Source organism: Mytilus galloprovincialis, chromosome 2, assembly GCF_965363235.1.
Source record: "Mytilus galloprovincialis chromosome 2, xbMytGall1.hap1.1, whole genome shotgun sequence".
NCBI lineage: Eukaryota > Metazoa > Mollusca > Bivalvia > Mytilida > Mytilidae > Mytilus > Mytilus galloprovincialis.
Genome location: NC_134839.1, coordinates 40,741,369 through 40,756,548, shown reverse-complemented (window position 1 = coordinate 40,756,548; position 15,180 = coordinate 40,741,369). Strand labels below are relative to the sequence as shown.

The window sequence follows — 15,180 nt, the reverse complement described above, 5'->3', positions numbered from 1 at the left end:
TTCCTTTCTTTATTCTTTAATCTCATTTTTGTGTCAGTATTTTTTTCCCTAATCGATAATCACGTTCATTTCATTGAATTCATATGTTCTGAGCCTTACATTTTAATACCATTGTAGAAAAGACTGTAATTAGACATAGTAGTTTTGTCATATTTATAAATACAAAACTTTGAATTGATGGAAATGCTTATATTTTCCAGAGTTTCGATCAGTATAGCGGGAAAATGTTACATTCTCGGTATGTAATCGTTAATTTTCGGTAGGCCGATGTTAATCTATCGTTCGGAATCAGGTAGCTGAATTGTTGTCAAATTTAAGGTGTTTTTTTTATAGTATGGTAGTTTCTTTTTCTAACCGTTGTATTGACCGAGTAAACTCCATTATTTTAAATGATGTTTATGTATCTATTGTTAGACAAATATTTTTACTTTTCATAAACTGTTCGAACCGACAAGGTCCGACGTCAGTATCCTGAGATAGGCTCGAGCATTTATTCGGATACAGGTTTTCGTAATACAGATTTCCTTGTCGGCCTTGGCTATCAATGAGGGGTAATTTATTAATTGTACAGCTTCCCATATATTGCTGTGTTTTGTACATTATGATATGATTAGTGAATGAAAATGTCAATTGATTACTAAATTATGTTATTTTTATGATATGTCACGATTATATATTACTAGTATAACAGTTGAAATTTACTTACCAATAATCGTGCTGACAAATTGCCATTTGTAGAAGTTTGTTATACTAACTAGCTCTGTCCCTTCCTGTTGACACTTTGTTTTCGCAACAGAAAGCTTTACTGGGTTACTGTTGTATGCTTTAATACAAGAATCCGTAAACAAATGATATGTGTATCCATTTCCTATCGGACAATTTGCTACAATAAAACAATAATGCAAAAGTTTTGATTTATCAACATTTAATGTTATTAAGTTTCATTCATACCAGAGACATATATACACATGTGTATATATGTCTCTATTCATACTTACATCCGATCGCATTGCACAGTCCGATATGCGGTTTAAATAGAACAAAAGAATTCGACCTCTTGTGTTTAGAAGGTAGAAAAGTGAAATGAACTTTGTATTCGGTTGTCAAGATGTCACAAAAGTTACTTTCCGTAAAGTCATTATAGATATTTGCATTCACGTTGTTTAATTGTCATATTGTACAATTGTTAACAATGCAACTTGCAAACAATCGTTTTTAAAACGACCATAAGTCAAGCTGTTACGTCATTTAGGGGGTCTCCTTATAAACTGCTACTTTTTTTTGCCCGACATAGAAAAAATCTGAGAAAAATTACAAAAATTGAGAAATGAATTGTCAATCGTTTAAGACCATTCCCAAAGTGGCACACCTTAATTTGACATTTGGACGCAACTTCAAAGTTGATTGTTATATGACGGGGTTTTGTTAATTCATTTACGCATCGAACACACCCGTCCTTTATATGTAACATCACATGACTTTTAAGTGATTTAAACTAAAAAAAATTAAATAATATTTGCATGTTTGACATGTTTTTTTCTTAAACAATTACAATTACACCGACAGTCATAATTTCTGTATTATTTTAAAAAGTTCTGTTACACATTTTGTTACACCTTAATTGTACAGTAACCCGGATGGGTTGACCAAATGTGAAGTTGAGTTTTTGGGGTAGCATAGATTCATACCGTTGTATTCCTTTTGTATGTGTTAACCAATTGTCGTTCGGAATTATTTTTTATACATCATTTATTGATCTTGCAATTTCTTGTAATTTAGTTTGCGTCTTATTTCTTTGGTGTCATATTTTGGCTATGTTTGTGTCCGATCATACAGTATAATAAGTCGGTAATTGCCAGCGAATGGATTTTTTTTTATTTCTTGTGACTCTTTGTGTCTTATTTGTTGGTTGCAGTTGGTTTTTGTTTTGTGTCTTGTAGAGATATGGTGTGATTTTGTTTTTCTTTTGATGTGTTTGCATCTTAAATTGGGATTGTACTGAGTTATTTCATGATTTCTTTTGTGCTAAATTTTCGATACATTTTTAGTCTATCTTATAGCATCCAGAGTCGGATTTAGGGGGGGCGCAAGGCCCCCCCCCCTTTTTGGGAAAAAAATTGGTTGCTTATATAGGGAATCACTGAAGCGTGACTGGAGTGCCCCCTTTAAGCAGTCAGTGGGCCCCCACTTATGAAAATTTCTAGATCCGCCAGTGGTATCTTACAATTGTCCGACGACATAATGTGATACTTGTTTTGTTCGCCAATATTATTCATACGATTTGAATTTACTATTTATATCTTTTTCTTTTCTTAATAGTTTACCTACAGTCGAAAATGTTCAAGACATTAAGAGTCTTTACTTATTTAACAGTTTTACATTAGACTCAATTTTATTATAATTTATCACATAAAGACTCGATTGTATTATAGTACTTTACTTTACTTGAATAACCGTCCTACTGTTAGTTGTATGTTAGTTCTTCACAACTCAGAAACAGATTCAAGAATATCAAAGTTCCCTTATATCAATTTTTACCGTATACGGTGGCTCACTCTATTTTTCTCATACATGCTCGCTATTACAAGCCAAGTACTATAGTAGTACACCGGTGTCTTCATATTATATGTACTACACATGCGTATATATATTATCCGAGTGTGAAACATGCAACAATTAAACTCTACCAAAGCAAGCCAGGAAACAATCCATCAACAAGGAAGTAAGTTAATCATTTAACTTCAAAGGGGTATGGTTTTCTTGTCTGATCGCGAACATTTATTGTCCGCCTCCATCAATCAAATATTTTTTTCTTTCAGAACTTAACACTATAAGGTTTTAGAAGATCAGAATTCATAATATTTTTTTTTGGTTTTAAATTTTGCCTGACAACAATATTTTTTCGAACGAATTTTGGATCAGACCAATTTTTTTAATGAATCTTACCCCTCACTCTTTTTCACAGTTTGAAGTTAAAATTTCGTTCCCGTATGTGAATAACCAGCACAAAGTCTTTCATTATCTTTTTTTTTTATAATATACATTTGAAGACTTCCATCGCACTGTTCAAACCAATATTCAGTGGCGGATCCAGAATTTTACATATGGGGGGGGGGGGGGCTGACTGAGCTAAGGGGAGCTCGCTCCAGGCATGCTTCAGTGATTCCCTATGTTAAATCAAACATATTTTTCCGACGAAGGCCCACCTCCCCCGAATCCGCCTATATTCTTGAAAACATTGTTCTTATACATACTTACCCCCAAGGTATAGTCTCAAGCCTTCAGTCTCTGCACCGAACACTTACAATCAACCAAGCCGTTGCTAAGACAGTGCTTAAAAGAGCAGCGGCTTGGGTTGAAATTGTACTTACTAGACAGTCTTTTATAATCTGTTACAGTTTTGTACAAGAGTGTCTCCTTTGTTGTTTTAATAATAAAACGGAACTATTATGATGTTATGGAAAATATCGACTTTGCTTGATATTGACAAATCAAAAACTTGAGTCACATGGTAATGTTTGGGTTGCTTAAACCTTTGACATATTTTGTAAGTTGAAAAATGAATATACTAAAGACCTTTTTTGGGTGTTAACATTTACGGTTGACTGGCATATTTTATGTAGAATGTACAACCTGTTTTATTTTAAAAAAATGATGATTCTAAAAGATAACGAAAATTAAGCATATGCTCTTTTAACTGTTCTCGTACAGGGCTCCAATTTAAAAAAAGAGTTCAGATGATCAAGTTCTTTGAAGAAGGAGAAAGGGGAAACCAAGTAACTGCTATATCATCTCAGAAATTATATAAATTATTACCATCAGTATTAAAAGACTAAGGATGCATTCACATCTCTTCTGTTATGGATACGTTTGACAAATTCTGAATATAAAAAAAACAAGTTTCTTTTGTGGCATAACTTTATTCATATACAATGTAGATTATTTCTCCTACATATCTTTATATAATGCTTTCTTTAGTTCAAATTGGAATCTCAGATAAGCATCTGGTACTTTAAAACCTCTCCTCTCTGTTTCATGCCTCTGGTCGACATGTGTACTTCAGAATAATTCCTGACTGTCAGCTGTATAGCAGAACTTTCACATAACTTCTTGATAAAACTGCTGAATATCTCCCTTTTCGACACTGCAAACAAAAAATCGAACGGGCAATTAAAGAGGGGATAGCAACTACATGTTCCCCGTACAAACGGATCGGAACTAAGAGCTCTTTCCCAGATCTGCCACTGGATTTATACATCAGATGCATCACAAAATATAAACATGTTATTAAGTATACCAGAATATGAAATAAAGAAAAAATTAAATCGAAAATGTTGAATTATCATTTATGTCTACGAAACCACAAGATCCTACTTAATTGGCCATGTTTTCAAATCATATCAAATGTTTTCATTGGTCTTCACTTGATAGAAAAATGTACTGAATTTATTGTTTAACTTAGCTAAATTATCAATGTTAGGTTATTGCATATTCGTCAGAGCTGTATCTTGAACTAATGAATTGAAAAAGAGGGGATGGATATACGCACTAAACATTTGTCTGTATTTTCAACATATCTAACAAACATGTGAGAAAAATTAGTTTTAGAATACGAAATATCTGTCTCATTCTGTAAACAGATATTGTAGAATTGTAAAGGTATTTTTGGTGTTTTTATAAGCCCCCCCCTTTCTTTTGTAATAGACATCACAAAAAAAAACATTCAGTTAGAATAAAGAACTAATAAACGACAGTCCTATAATGTAAGGCGTCAGAGTTTCATATCATTTACATTCAACATATTTATCGATTTTTTTTTTACTATCAATGTTGAACCGTTATCTTTAAAATTTTTATCGGATTTTTTTTAACTACCAATGTTAAACCGTTGAACCGCTCAACATTGATAGTAAACAAAAATTCGATAAAAAATTTTGATTGTAAATGATATGAACCTCCGGTCTTATATTTAAGGACAATATATAAGACTTCTGAGGTTCATATCATTTACATTCAACGGTTTTATCGGATTTTTTTTTACTATGAACCGTTCAACATCAATAGTAAAAAAAAATCGGATATAAAAAACGTTGAATATAAGTGATATGAACCTCCGACGTCATATATAATAGCACTACGGTAAATAGAATAATTAAAATTTAGTTAATTGAGTGTGGGAGGCTATTTTTAATCCACTTTATGAGTGTGTATTATATAATGTTACAATGTAACAAACCTATAAAACACACTGTGAAAAATAACATTATCTCCCCTGGAAATGCCTAACAACAAGACACAAAAAACTGCTACCTTTTTTTGCCCTATATCACATAATTATGAAAACACATTACATAGATAGGGAATACTGTGCTTGTGTACACGTTTGAATGTGTAGGTGGCACACTCAGAACGATCGTCTCTAAGATTTTTTTTAAAATTCGTCCCGGCCTTTCTGGGTTCACGTAGCAACACGTTTCTTTCCTTTCCAGCTATTCCTGATTATGAATTAATCCAAAACATGCATTTATCACAAAGCAACAACCATTAAACAACTCACCTATACCAATGGTGGTCGTCTATTTCCTAACTGATTCCTTTAATCGTACCTTTCTTGACGACACCCATCGATGTAGCGTCTACCATTGGAGGTGGTGAAATAACATGATGCGACAGGAGAGTGAAATAAACAAGGGGAGCAATTTTATCAAACCGCATTCCGGACTGTTGCGTGTATAGGTAGAGGTAATATATTTGGTTAACTTGCTTGCTAGCTCAACCGTGAAGTCATTATTAGGTTAGGTAAACTATCCTCCTTTAAGAGTAGAATAGTCCGACAGATAACCAATATATATAGACTACTTCGAAAGGAGTATATGAAAGGCCGATCATGTCAAAAACCCGATAAAGTAACGCGTTAACATTTAACGCGATAAAATCACGTTTAACGCGATAAATACAGTTTTAACGCGTTAAAACAAGATTTTAACGCGTAAAGAAATCAATATATTTAACGCGTTAAACGTTGCAATTATCAAGTTTGGGATTTAACCCGTAGGTGAAAAAGACGTTTATCGCGATAAAATACCCGTCGCACTGGCCACAGATGTCATAATCAATCACACTAACGCGTTAAATTCAACACAATTACGTTGCTAAGATACATTACTTTTACGCGTTAAAACATCATTTAACGCGTTAAAACATCATTTAACGCGTTAAAATATCATTTAACGCGTTAAAATATCGTTTAACGCGTTAAAACACCGTTTAACGCGATAAAACATCGTTTAAGGGCATACGATACAGTTACAGGGGAGGTAATGACGTTGCTAACGTAAAATGTTATTTTCGCGACGTCAAACTATGACATATCGGGAAAAGATGCATTTTTCGACTGATTTTTATCATTCAAACTGATTTAATTTGAAAACGAGTGCATGGACCCCTATTTTTTAAAACGGCAATTTGTTTCATTTTGCAAGGAGATTATGTGACCAAAATTTTATAAAACTGTAAATAGAGGATTTTTTTTAATTTTGATAAACATGCAGCAAAAAATGACGTTTGTTCCTCTATTCATGAACATTTGATAAATATGAGTTATTTCTGAATAAAAATTGCATAATTTTTAATAATACTTATAAAATACAGAAATTACCTATTATTTAACAAAAAACTATTTGTGTTTATCTTTTAAAACAAAAAAGTTATGTCTTTCTTTTGAAAAAGAAAATACGGACACAAATCTGAATTTTGAGCAAATATACAAAATTTCGATCTCATTTTACTCAAAAAGTAGCACATGAAGGTATATTTTTTATTACATATTTGATTTAATCAGGTAAAAAATAGCCTATATGCAAATTTTCATCAACTTGTAAATACAGGTTCAAAACTGTATCGTATGCCCTTAACGCGATAAAACATCCTTTAACGCGATAAAACATCCTTTAACGCGTTAAAACATCATTGAACGCGTTAAAATATTATTCAATGCGTTAAAACATCATTTAACGCGATAGAACATCGTTTAACGCGATAAAACATCGTTTAACGCGATAAAACATCGTTTAACGCGATAAAACATCCTTTAACGCGTTAAAACATCCTTTAACGCGTTAAAACATCCTTTAACGCGTTAAAACATCCTTTAACGCGTTAAAACATCATTTAACGCGATAAAACATCGTTTAACGCGATAAAACATCGTTTAACGCGATAAAACATCGTTTAACGCGTTAAAACATCGTTGGATGTAGTTAAGAAATAATGTTGCTAACGAATACTATGATCTGTTCGCATCTTTTGGATTATCGTGGTGTCCTGGACATTACAGACGAGGAGGATATTCACGGTGTATATTCGGAACACTTCCTTTCCGAGTCAGTCGACGGTAACGCTTGCTTTCCGATACACATAACGCTTGCTTTCAGATTTATATTGACGAAGTAGCAGGTGACATGACTTTGGGATGGACAATACTTAAATCAGATGGTAAATGGCGTTCCCTCTTGTATCTCACGGCACACTAGAAATATTTTTCTTGATAACGATGTAACGCATGTCATCATAAAAATTACAAATCATGTCATAAACGGTCCCACACATGCAACACTTTGTAGGATTGAACAAAAGAATATATTTCTTTCGTCTGAAACTGTTTAATGCATTGAAACTAAACCCGGGTTTCAAATCCTATATTTATTTTTCTTTCATTGATATTCTTCTGTTTTTGAAATTTATTAAATCTAACCACAGATGCTCTTTTTAAAAAAATCACAGAAAACACTTTCTTTCAGATTGTTTACTTTTCGCGTCATTCTAGGAAAGGATTACTTTCCGATTTTCAGGAAACGACTTCTTTCAGATTGAACGATTCGCAAATAATTGGTTCCCATGCAGACTATATTTTTTTGTTTTTGAAATTAATTTATTAACACCTAATGACACAGCGGCGGTAACAAGTCAAATTATGGTCTGGCTTGATCAGCAAGGGATATTTCACTTCAATAAAATATTATAAAATAAAGATCGAAATTCGACACCCATTACATTGAGCTTATTCATTTTCATTACACTTGATGGAATAAAATAAAAGAAACAATAACACGAAATCCTGAAAATAACCACATACAAAAAGAAGTTATAATCAAAGTACTGAAGTACTGAACATCGGATGACCGCAAGTTTCAAGCACTTGTCTAAAAAGAAAATCGCATTTCTGTACCTGAAAGTGAGGTGAATGTACATAAATATGTTATTTTTTCTGAGACAAGTTTGTGCGTGGATTGTGAATAAATGACACCAAAATAACTACCAATTAACACATGACATGGGCAAAATCTCTTTGTTCTTACTGTACTATAATCTGGATAATGCACAGCAAAGGTGTGCATTAACTACCTCAGATATACTGCACAGTTCAAATCTATTTTTACCTTTAGGGGCGGTTCCTAGATGTTGACAGGGGCGTTATTCTATCAAATTTAAAAAATATATCACCGAGTGTAGCGAGAGTAAAACAATATTGACGATTTTAAGGCAAAACACGATACTTTGTCCAATCCTAGGGTGAACGACATGTTCGTCCCCACCCCCGAATCCGACTTCTGCCTTGAAATTACGACAAAATTTAACTTTGTACAAACATCCTTATTTTCAAAATAGGAAAAAAGAAAGGTTTCTCATTCCTTTTTTTTCATCTTAGCTTGAACATAAAAATTTTATTATATTTTGCGTACAACATAAATCTTAAATCAGTGTTTTAAAGTCAGAAAGAAAGTTAAAACAATGTTTGGTCATTTCCGCCAAAAAAGAAATGTATCTAAGAATATCCGAATAAAAGAAATCTGATTTGGATTAGTTTTAGACTCAATGGAATTTAATATAACGACTTTTTCAATATCTATTCCTAGCTGGAGATCAATCAGACTTCATTTAGATGGACGTGTCTTAAAAATTAATACAGTAGATACAAAGAAATTTGGGGGAAGGGGGGGGGGGGAGGAGATTGGAAAGAGAAACGTATTTTCTGTTTATTCAACATTTAAAATTTAGGTAATATAACATCTTCCTTGGTTAATCTTTCTCTATTAAAGCACATCATTGATGGAAAGATATTCAAAAGCAATTAATCTAAACTCAATAACCCTTTCAGTTATGATTTTTTTTTCATACAACGATTTGAAGGTACTCAAATTGTCAAAGTCTTAATCGTCACTTATTAAATAAAAAAATGGGAATAGATTAAACAGAAACATTAAGAAAAAATCTACCATTAAATCGCAATTTTACAAAAAGTCTAAACCCCAAAAAAGTTGTCAATTTAAAACTCACCAATGAAAGTCGTATTTCCCCCTTTCTTAGGATCCGTGGATTGCGGAAAATCGTCCACATCTAAAACGTTCACGTAAATTAATGACGTCATGTGTTAAAACAGTTATTGGCCAATCAAATCGGTATATAGAATTTAATCTGCACGCGCTCAGGATGACCCTTTAACCCGAACTCCTACGTCGTTCGGGTTAATAAGGGTCACCTGAGCTGTGCAGATTAAATTCTATATACCGACTTGCTTGGTCAATAACTATAACGTATTTGTAGTGCTAAAAATCAGTTTACTGTATTTGTTGTTATATGTTATACTAATATTTGTATATAACAGTTTCATGTATATAAATGACTGAATAAATAGTCAACGATTATTCTTACAGGGCGATGGATCATGTAATATGATTGTGTACACTACAAAATATAATATATAACAAGTCAAAAAGGATACAACATCACCATTAAATAACTATAAAATGAACAAATATTAGATATTTCGGTAATACAGTTTCATGTATATAATATAATAATAATAATTTGCATCCATTTGTATATCATTCTATTTTACTATTCTAATATTAGTGCAGTGCAAGTGCATGGTGGAAACTCTGCTGTACTTTTAATAATTCGAGTAGGCATTCATATTTTTACGCAAATTTTCTTGAGATATTCTGAAGAATGCGTTAATACAGTTTTTCTGTACGTGTAATGCTTCTTATCCTTACATATACAGTCCGCTGAGAGTAAAGCACCTCCTAAATATACCTTGTAGTATTTTTTTTAACTATTCGAAAATATTTATTAATGTTCGGTGTTTGTTCATTTCTTTAGGAATATTTATCAAAAAGTAATATTCATATAATAAAGACATAATCTTTCAATCAGGTTAATTCAGGTCTGGAGCTGGCATTAAGTTAACTGTTTTTATTTATGTATTATTGTCATTTTGTTTATTTTCTTTGGTTAGATCTTCTGACATCAGACTCGGACTTCTCTTGAACTGAATTTTAATGTGCGTATTGTTATGCGTTTACTTTTCTACATTGGCTAGAGGTATAGGGGGAAGGTTGAGATCTCACAAACATGTTTAACCCCGCCGCATTTTTGCACCTGTCCCAAGTCAGGAGCCTCTGGCCTTTGTTAGTCTTGTATTATTTTAATTTTAGTTTCTTGTGTACAATTTGGAAATTAGTATGGCTTTCATTATCACTGAACTAGTATAAATTTGTTTAGGGGCCAGTTGAAGGACGCCTCCGGGTGCGGGAATTTCTCGCTACATTGAAGACCTGTTGGTGACCTTCTGCTGTTGTTTTTTTCTATGGTCGGGTTGTTGTCTCTTTGGCACATTCCCCATTTCCATTCTCAATTTTATTTAAAGATTCATTTAACGCGTTAATGTTGCATTTAACGCGTTAAAGTTGCATTTAACGCGTTAAAGTTGTTTTTAACGTGCTAAAGTTGCATTTAACGCGTAAAAGTTGCATTTAACGCGTAAAAGTTGCATTTAACGCGTTAAAGTTGCATTTAACGCGTTAAAGTTGCATTTAACGCGTTAAAGTTGCATTTAACGCGTTAAAGTTGCATTTAACGCGTTAAAGTTGCATTTAACACGTTAAAGTTGTTTTAACGCGATAAAGTTTCTTTTAACGCGTTTAAGTTGCATTTAACGCGTAAAAGTTGCATTTAACGCGTAAAAGTTGTATTTAACGCGTAAAAGTTGCATTTAACGCGTTAAAGTTGCATTTAACGCGTTAAAGTTGAATTTAACGCGTTAAAGTTGCATTTAACACGTTAAAGTTGTTTTTAACGCGATAAAGTTTCATTTAACGCGATAAAGTTTCATTTAACGCGTTTAAGTTGCATTTAACGCGTAAAAGTTGCATTTAACGCGTAAAAGTTGCATTTAACGCGTAAAAACTTATTTAACGCGTTAAAGTTGAATAAACTTTATCGCGTTAATTGACAAAGTTATGACACATGTGGCCATTTCATTTAGTAAGTTTCGAGTAAAATCTGACGTCTTAAATCGTTGTTATGGCGAAAGATGAAAGTATTTTCGGTAATTTTTTGTAGTTTTGTGATTAACGCGTTAAATAATTAAATAACGCGTTAAAAAATATTTAAACGCGTTAAAACTGTATTTATCGTGTTAAATGTGATTTTATCGCGTTAAATGTTAACGCGTTACTTTATCGGGTTTTTGACATGAACGGCCTTTCATAGGAGTAATACATAATAATTACTTCACGAGCAACCAAGCAAACCAAAGATATAATTACCTTTACCCACACACTCGATGCAATCGGCTGTTATCTGAGAGTTTGATGATTGCGTGTTACTTATTTCGGTTTTGAATATATTCGTGTTTACATAATAAATATAAATAATATAGTCAAACTTGCTTAATACACCACCTGTATTAAGCAAAAATCTGTAATATAAAACCATTAATTTTAGATCCCTCTGTAGAACATTGCATATAGTTTGAACCTGTATTAAAAAGACAACCTGTCTGAAGAGACCACTTTTTTGCTCTCTCTTAAGTGGTCTCTTAAAACAGATTTCACTGTATTTGTTACGAGATTATTGTTCAGTTTCAAAAAACAATGGATCAATTTATATGTTTAATACCTTCAACATATGATGGTACACGAGTTGTTTCAGATGGTACAGGGGTGGTTTCGGATGGGGTTGTTGGACTTGTCGTATCAATAGGATCAATACCTACAAAAGAAAAGGAACAAAATAATCCTAGATGTGAAAATCCTTAAAATAGAACGTACTTTAGCAATATTTGTTTCTGCTCAAAAAGGTAATTAGCACTAATTCCTTTTTCCGACGTAGTCGGTAGTTTCGGTTTGTGCCCTTTGAACTTTAGGACCCTCAACTATGGCAACAAAATACGCATGCTCGAAAATCCTTTCTGTGATTGGACAAAATGCTGTCATGGTGGGTGATTTGGTTGTGTTTGAAAAAACGTCTCGTTAATTATATCGTGATGGAAAGCAAGTGAAAAACTATAAATATTTGAACTAGATCTTACAAAGATTTATATTTTTATTAAAATAATTGTTTCTCCAATAGCTCTTTGCATCCATGACAGCTGTTTATTCGGGACAATTTTATATAATTTTTAATGTAAACTTTGTTGTACGAACGTACATGATTTTTAGAACGCACCTACGCATGTGAGATTTCCGCGGGGTAACACAAACAGAGAAAACGTTATTTAAATGGTAAATCACTTATTTAAATATAATCGGAATATTCACAAAACAATTTGTAACGTTTTTTTGTTAGTAATTCATTGATTTTTAGATAGTTAGAGCATTGTTGTTCACAAGATGAAGGTGGTGAACGGGCGTTGCCACCAAGGACAAATTGTGTCAAACTATGCAGGTTTTCAGTGCACTGCAATCGCCTTCTTGTAGTTACATTCAGATGGAGATTTAGTTAAAGAGGTCCTGCATCATTAAGTCATTGTGCTTCTGGAGGTTATCGAAATGATAGTTTTAAACATATACTCAAATTTAAATACGTCGGATATCTTTTTTAAAGATAGTTCTTGTTATAGTTGTACTGCTCTGACTGGGGGAAGGGTTGAAATCTCAAAAAACATGTTTATAACCCTGCTGCATGTTCGCACCTGTCGAAAGTCAGGAGCCTCTAGTCTTTGTTAATCTTGTATGTGTTTTTTTTATTATAATTTTAGTTCCTTTATATGTTTTGGAGTGACGTTCATTTTCACTGAACTAGTACACAATTTAATAAGGGTCCAATAGTTATCAAAGATACCAGGATTATAATTTATTACGCCAGGCGCGTTTCCTCTACACTCATCAGTGACGCTCGGATCAAAAAAGTTATAAAACCAAACAAGTACAAAGTAAACTGAAGACCCATTAGTGGTCTTCGGCTGTTGTCTGTTTTTTTATCTAGTTGTTGTCTCTTTGACATATTCCCCATTTTCATTCTCAATTTTATTTATTAAAATTTGAGTTGATATTGATTACGAATTTGACAATTCTATTTATGTCCCTTTTTAGGTCGAATAATTTCTCAAATATTCAAGTATTTACAAATCCTTTATTTTCAATTTTAAGAATTTTTTTCCATACTAGTATTAAAAGGTAAATACAGGTTTTGAGTAAATCGAAAAAAAGAAACTGCATTTAATGTTATTTTCATAACTGCTCTAACTAGATTTTGTATTGACTGTATAGATAATTTTGGGAATTCTTTTTCTGTTCCTTTTGGTTTTATATTTCCGCAAATATTTGAGTTTTACACATCCTTGGTTTTTAATTTTTGGTTTTGAACTTCCCATGGTATTGAAAGGTAGGTTTGGAAATGCACTTTGGATGTACCAAACAGATAAAGCGATAGTTTATTATGAGTTTATTTACAACCGCTGGGTCGATGTGACTGCTGGTGAAGTTTTAATTCCTCGAGGGTATCACCAGCCCAGGTGATACCCTCGGGGAATCATGAATTATTATTGATATCGTCATATTTATAAATTAACTGTTTACAAAAATTTAGACTTTTTGAAAAACTAAGGCTATTCTACCTCAGGAATATATTACCTTCGCTGTGTGTGACAAAACATTTAGGAATTTCGGTCATCAGTGCTCTTCAACTTCGTACTTTATTTGGCCTTTTTAAACTTTTTTGGATTCGATCGTCACTTATGAGTCTTTTGTAGACGAAACGCGCGTCTGGCGTAAATACAAAATTTAATCCTGGTATTTATAATTGTTTATTATGTTTTTTACATAATAATTACTTCCGGTTAACTTAGGAAGTTAATATTACTGTGTAATCCCATTGGTCACATTTTTCTGGTTACTGGTAACTAGTATAAATAAACAGGTAACCAGATGAATTAAACCAATGGGATTGCACAGTTATATTAACTTCCTAAGTTTACCGGAAGTTAAGTCCTTACAAATTCAATGGTCTGGAAAAAGGTCAATAATTCTCATCTGAAGTGTGTTATTCTGTTTGAGGGGTATTCTCAAGGTACGTGAAAGTTGTTTCATTGTAAAGATAAATCAATTACCGACAGACTGGTGTACTTTTATTTGTGAAAAAATCAAGGGAAATTAAAAAAATATTGGTTGAAGCGAACACATTGAAAATTTCCGTTAGCTACCTTGTGTTTTTTTGTTGTACTGGTATGGATAGTAAACCCCACATTGACAGAAACAAGTGCCTGTGGTTTTTTAGTACAATACCACCAGATAGTTAGGATATTCTTATTTCAATTAGTATTTTGATATTTACTATTATTACTTCGGTCGGAGATCCATAATATTTCATTATTTTGAATCAAACTCATCTTGTCGCTTATATCTTTTTAGTAATTGTATTCGATTGAATATATTGTGTACTAGACAATTGAAAATCATAGACTAATAATAACAATAAAACACATATAGCATATTTACCTGGATATTTTGTGTAAAACCTCCATCCTATTTCGTCCACACAATCGGTTATTTTGTATGTCGGAGCGCTATGTAATTGACATCGCCTGTTTTCTCTATCATAAAATAAAGATTTACAATTACTTGTATCCAAACATAGTCGAGTACACCGAACAAGAGAAGCCATGCTGACATTACGCAATGCAGATTGATTAAACAATTTATCTGATAAATTGCTATCCTTTGACATCGACAGTTCCTCAATTGCTTCAAAACAAAAAATATGATTTGAAAATCCTGCAATTGTGATTAAAATTACAAAAAAGTTTGACATGGTTGACAATCGTCAACCCCAAACTTAAACAGCTAGTAATATTTTTCAATCTAACTCAGTCTTATAAAATTGGGTATTGATTTTTGA

At 32.6% G+C, this 15,180-nt stretch overlaps 1 long non-coding RNA gene across 1 annotated transcript in view; it reads right to left on the bottom strand.

Annotated features, from left to right (window-relative positions):
• The window catches only part of LOC143063601 (uncharacterized), a 29,192-nt gene extending 14,012 nt beyond the window's left edge, over nucleotides 1–15,180 (bottom strand). The window contains exons 1-3 of the long non-coding RNA XR_012975057.1: nucleotides 14,781–15,180; nucleotides 11,962–12,054; nucleotides 707–883 (exon numbers count right to left, since the gene is read on the bottom strand). This is a non-coding gene — a long non-coding RNA (uncharacterized LOC143063601). The remainder of the gene's footprint in view (nucleotides 1–706; nucleotides 884–11,961; nucleotides 12,055–14,780) is intronic.